Genomic DNA, 6,641 nt, shown 5'->3' on the forward strand with positions numbered 1-6,641 from the left:
AAATTAGTAAAAAGTAACAAGGTTGTTAGTACAGGCTTCTGGGTTCTATAGTTTCCATCTCTGTAGTAAGGATGCCTCTACCTAGTACAAGGTGATGACCTTCTAAGTGGAAGCTTTATTTTCTACTTTCAGGGGGACAGAGGAGGGTCTGAGTGTCTTTCCTACACTTTTATTTAATATCATCAACATGCCAGAATGGCACACTTTGGGGGCCACCTGCCTTTGGCCCCTACAGAATTATTATAATTCCATGAAATGTGTATTATTTCTCATTACAAACAGAAGATCAAGGCTTAGAAATCTAAGCAATTTAGTTTACTTAAATAGAAATGCAGTGAATTTATTTTATAACATTACATAAAAAGTCTCAAACTCACTTTGCACAGAAATGTCTTGAACAAGTAAATATACCAACGGCTGTATTCAGCTGAGCAAAAGTTTTGTGAAAATCTGGCACAATGTGGACTTCCTTAGTGGGCTTTGCCAATTCTTGTTAATACTTGACAGGAGTTCTTAAAACCAACTAGAAACAGAAAACAAATGGGGGTAAGGGCAACACAAGTGTCCTGTGTGACTTAACACAAAGAGAAGCACTTACTAATCACTGCAGAGACTGAAGTGGTGGACAGGACACACAGCCCAGTGATGTCGGAGACGCTGGCCACAAAGTCAGTGCTGGCCACTTTAGTTGTTTCTTTGCTTCTTCCTAGAGATTTGTTTCTTTGCTTCTTCCTAGAAATAAAGTTTCCTTCCAAAACACTGGGCTATGTCATGGATTTCTTCAGCCTCCTGAAGATTTTCCTTATCCTTGTAAATTTCCCTTACCAAAATTCCAACTCTTCTTCCCTGTGTACTGTTTCTTATCAATAACCAGCTCAAGATAATCCTTATGCAAAAGGGCATATTTGGAGGTAAATTCTGCTCCCCTTCATTGATGATGGAGCATAGGCACCAACACAAGACATAAGCGGTTCTCACTATTCCTTTATAGTCCATGCCCACAATGTCCTTGAGCAGAGACCCCTGGTGGCCCCCAAGCATGATGGAGGTAAGTATAAGGCCAGCATATTACATCTGTGACTGAGTGGGGTACTCATAACCCAACAAGCCCTGCTTTCCATTTAAACCCAAACTCGGAGAAAGAAGACAATGATGTCCTAGGAACATTGAATGATGGAGAACCTCTGTCATAGGCTTTCTCCTCATGTATCCGTCAGCCACTTACATTGAAATTATTACTGAGACAAACCTAAATGCCAATCCTAGAGTGTTTGCTTCTCAATCTTTCTTTACTCATCAGTAAGCTCAGGTTGAGAGCATCCCTACAACACGTGCGTGTCAAATCCAATAAAAACAGTTGAGTTGACTCAGTGCGCCATTTATGTTGCTCTGGTGGGAATGAAGCACATGGACATGTACTAGCTATGAAATATAAATAAATCAGTTTAATGACCTCTTGTGACTTAAATACTTTTATGTTTGCATTTAAAACTGTACTTTCACCAGACAATTCATACAATTCATGCTAAATAAATTAAAATTTAATTTTGAGGCCCTTGGGTGGTTCAGTCAGTTAAGCATTCAACTTTAGCTCAGGTCATGATCTCAGTTTGCATGGGGCTCTGTGCTGACAGTACAGAACCTTCTTGGGATTCTCTCTCTCTCTCTCTCTCTCTCTCTCTGTCTCTCTCTCTCTCCCTCCTTCTCTGTCCCTCCCTACTCATGCTTTCTTTCCTTCTCAAAATAAATAATTAACCTTTGTAAATGCATAAATAAATACAGTTTTGTTTTCTCTTTCCTTAGAATGATATTAAGTAGCAAGTAAAAAACACCATGACAAGTCAAGAAAGTGATGATTAAAAGAATAAAAAAGCTTTATAATATTAATTCTACCTTCAAATCCATCTTGAAAAACGTCTTCCCTCTGTATTCTTATCTGACTTCACTAGTCCAGGCCCTAATTATCTCTTGTCCGGAGAGAAGAGACTTACATGTGTCTTCCCTGGCTGCGCCATCTTCCTCCAGCACATTTTCCTTGTGGCCTCCTGTATTATCTCCTTCCCTTAAGCATGCCCATTCATCTTCCTTGGTCAACTGAATACATTCCAAACCACTGCACTTGGCATAAGAGATTCCTCACATTCTGGAGCTTCCTATCTGCTCAGCCATAAAATTTACCCCTTTTATAAAGTCTTAGAGTATCTGAGGCATTTAAAAGTATGAGATAGAGGGACATATCATTTGGAGTTGTAACTAGTCACTAAAAAAGTGACATAGGAGTCATATTGCTAGAATCCATCTCCAGTTAACCCGAAGATACACTAAGAAATGATTATAGAACTCCAGGTGTCTACCGAACACCCCAGAGCTTAGTAACTCATAACGATATGTGTGAAAATGCCTGGCATTTTGGTTCCTTCTTAGTTATTTTTTTTCCTTTCAATTTGGACACTTTACATTATGTAAAATAATCCACAGCAACATATTTTCCCACTATATCAATCAGGTGATTCACATGGAGTTTCCAATTAGTTTAAATCCCTAAAATGACTTTTTTTCCTTTAAAGTGTTAGCCAGTCACATCTCTTATCTGTGGTTTTCTATACCAGCAGTCTTCCTTTTAACAATATATTGGAATCACTTTGGGAGCATCAAAGGACACGCAGTCCCCACCTGCAGACCAATTTAGTCAAATGCTTTAGGTGTAAGATTTGTACATTTTGCCACATGTATTTTTTTTGTCTTTCAGATGATTCTAATTGCATTCCTGGTTTTAAAAAATTACTGGCTGTCCTTCTGTTTGCTTTCTTTTCTGAAAAATGGATATGCCATCTGTACCTGCTATGTGGTGACATCATTAGCCACCTGACATCCCTGTGATGGAAAACACTTCAGAGCCTATAACATTCTCCTTCCTCCTCCTCCTCTTCTTCTTCTTCTTTGTCTTCATCTTTGTCTTTGTCTTTGTCTTCTTTTTATTCTTATTCTTATTATTTTGCCCTAGCTTTTTTGACTGGCATTTTTTAGGACGAATTACAAATTCTAAGATATACCAGAAGAAATCTTTTTTTCCCATTTTTGCATTAGGTTGTCCTCACACTCCTTCTTTACCCTGTGAGACCTATAGATACACTTGGAGGATCAGATTCTTTGCAGAAGATAATACAGCTCTTGAGGTTTTACTAGTCGAATTAAGAAACACCATCACCTCATATTTCTTCGGTTTAATTTTTAGTTACCAAATGAAAGCGCTAACACCATTTCTGCATGGGATTTTAGGGGCCATGGGATTCTAGTAGATTCACTGCTTTGGAATTAGGCCAAGGTGTCAAGGTGAGGCAGTGGCTGTTATCTTATAGACTAATGGCTGGTGGACGCCTCTGAAATAACATCCACGTTCAACTAAGAACCCATCCCTTTATCCCATACCTTCTTCACTCTGTTTGGGATGTACAAAACATATCCCAGGACAGAGTAAGCCTTGTTAAAATCGCCTGTGATGAGAAGTCTGTTTACCTAGTTTTCTTCATCATGCATCAGAGCTTTTCTGAAATGTCAGATGATATACACACAGACTAGGTAACAACCTATAGCAGCACCTGAAGTCATGCTTTTTACCTCTGGATTTTTTACGAATAATAAAATGCACAATAAAGAGTGAGTGAACATTTGCTCTGGAATACAAAGTAATGTACGTTTTCATTCTGTGTTAACATCATCACAAATGTGTGCAATAAGCAACAATGGGAATGTGTTTATAATGTAAACTTCCACATTGTGCTTAAGTAATGGCTAAAAGAAAAAGAATTAAGAAAACAATATGGCATATTCTTCATCCCTCACATTCTGCAGTTTCTCTTCTGCCTCTAACGCTGATCTACTTGCGAAAGTCCTTTACTTTTCCTGGGAGCACATCTTCAGTCTTTGCCGGAGTCCAGCTCCAGCAGGTCCAGGGTTCCCCTGAAGGGTGGGCAGTGTTGGCGAGAGACAATGAGAGAGCCTCAAGTTACTTTCTGATCACCAGGCATCTCTGGCAGGCATCTCTGCCCTTCTGGCAGGCGTCTCTGCTAGGTCTGATTCTCAAGCTTTATTTATGGTGAAAGATACAAGGACCAGAAAGAGCAGTAAAAGGTTTCTTATAGATAATTTTTACAGTTTTCCAGGACATGGGTCCTGCAGAAGTTACAATTCTAGTAGTAATGATTATCATAACAAAACGTAGCTACAGGCACTCATGGTGTCATAGGTATTTTTTACAAAACCTCAGGTCTAGTTTTAAGGAAGTGACCTTTAACCAAGAGGCAAACAGCACTGTTTAGTAAAGGTCAGTTTTTTATGAGTAAGGGTCCTTAGACTGTTTATAACTCTAAGAGAAAGTTCCCTGAAAAATAGGATTCTCAGGAGACATAATGTTGCTCTCACAGTCCCAAAGATGATTGATACATTTTGTTGCAGTAGTGACTTTCACAAAGGCGTTCAGGCCCAGAAGGTAGTCAGTTATCAGTTAATTGCTTATATATGAAAATTATATGTTGCATTAGGGTGTATCTAGTTTACTCATCTTTTCCCTGACGAGGTGCAATCATGACTCCAGGACATGGCAGGGGGACAGGCAGCTCCTGAAACTAATCAGCAAAGCATTCTGAGGTTTTGTGCCCAAGCAGAAATGAAAGTTTCAAGAGGGTAGATTTTGGGAGCTGTTTGTGGGCAAGAGACTGTGCAAACTTGCTGTACCCTCACCAGGAATTTGTCACTCTACCGGTAAGTTCAGATGGCTCCCAACAAATCTTTTCCTCTATGCTTTTTCAAGTTTGAGTAGCTCTCTGAATATATGTCTTTATCAAATATTTACTTTTACTTAACTTTTGTTTTTGCATTTTTTTTTTGTTTTGCATATCTTGAAATTTGAGTCAGAATTTAAAATTTTATTGCATGACTGATGTCTTCTCCAGAGTAAAGCCAGGGCCATGGTGGGGCAAGGGAGCTGCATAGGTTTGTGAGCATAACACCTGAGAGTGAGGACCTCCTGAAATCTGTACCCTAGCCACCTCTCTTGGCATACACTAACCAGAGCCCTTATCTGGAGTCATAAGAATAGGAACGCTGAGGTCCTGCCTTTCCAAAGTGAGCTCATTCACCTGATTTTGAATAACCACAATGTGGTAACTCTGTTCTATTGAAAAGTGATTTAACTAAATGAGATTTTTTATTAGTTGTACCCCCAAAAGAAAAGAAATAAAGTCTTATTTTAAATATTTTATGAGCATCCAGCCTATAAGAGCCATTTACTTTTTGTATCAGAGAGTTAATGTTACTCATTGAAGATCTCATCCACCATATAGATAAGGTTTTTGGGGCAGTGGTGGGGCTCTGGAGCCAATGACCAAGAAAGAATTCCTAAAGACATCTTTGGTGCAAAAAAAGGGAATTTATTAAAACCTAGGGACAGGACCCAAGGGCAGAAAAAGTTTCCCCGGGACCCTGTGGAGAACTGCTTATATATTTGGGAGTTGGGGGAGGTTAAGTCAAGGGGAAGTTTTCAGTGAGACTTTCATATGCTAAAGAAGACTCCCAAGGTACTGGAAGCCTAGCTGTTATCAGGTGAAGGTTGATTTTCCCTCTAGCAAAGCTTAACATTAAGACTGCAGGGAGTTCTAGAAAAACATTGTACTGTGCCAGCCTCAAGTGTCTGTCAATGGGCTGCAGGTTGTGAGGAAATTTAATTTTACCTACCATTTCCTTCTTGTGTTTGTTCCCCATATCATTATGGAGGGGTGATATTGGGGCTCTAGGAAAGTGAGATTCTAGGTTTCTGGAGTTTAGGTTATTGATAAGATTGCCTTCTTGTAAGTCACTAAGATATTTGCAAACTGATGGAGACCCAGGTCAGGTGATCTCTATCAGTTGGCCATTTGTTTTCCTTCCTGTCCTTTGTCCTTGGGGATCCAGGAGTGCCTGAGGAACATCACAGGCAGCCCACCCTGCTGGGAAGGGGGCAGGGATGCCAGCTTGTGCTTTGTCCTAGCCTGCCTCAGGCTCTCTTCCAAATCTTTGCTCTATAAGGTGCTGGTTCAATTTAACCATGTTGTTTCTTGAGACAGGTTACACTTGATTAAAATGCAACATTTTACTTGGCTTTTTTTCATGAAATTTTTTAATAGGTAGTGTTCATTGCATTAACCTGAATAAGCAGAACATTTAAAAACAAGCAAAATTGAGACACGCCCAGGAAATTTTGGCTTTTTGCCTATTCAGATTTATGAAGTTTCATATAACCTCAGTCTCTAAATAACTGCTCCAAAAAGACACATTCAAATTCTTGAATTCTTCTCTGGACTATTCTTAGAAAAATATTTAATTGTCTTTTCATAGAAGCCTCTTCAACTAACCTAAGTATTACCTACCAGATGATCAGGATTTAAGGGATTCATATAGTTTAGTAACAGTGTGTGGTTCTCCCTGATTTCGCCACCCAAATTCTGACCCCATATAAAGAAAACTGGAACTAAACATGAAGACGTAAAAATGGCAAGAATACGGAGAATGTGGCTGAGGAAAAGCAAATGAAGCTCCCAAATACTGCATCTCAGATTTAGAGACTCAGCCGCTCATCCCGGAAAGCAGTGATCCACAGTAGGGCC

Source organism: Suricata suricatta, chromosome 15 (genome assembly GCF_006229205.1).
Source record: "Suricata suricatta isolate VVHF042 chromosome 15, meerkat_22Aug2017_6uvM2_HiC, whole genome shotgun sequence".
Classification (NCBI taxonomy): domain Eukaryota; kingdom Metazoa; phylum Chordata; class Mammalia; order Carnivora; family Herpestidae; genus Suricata; species Suricata suricatta.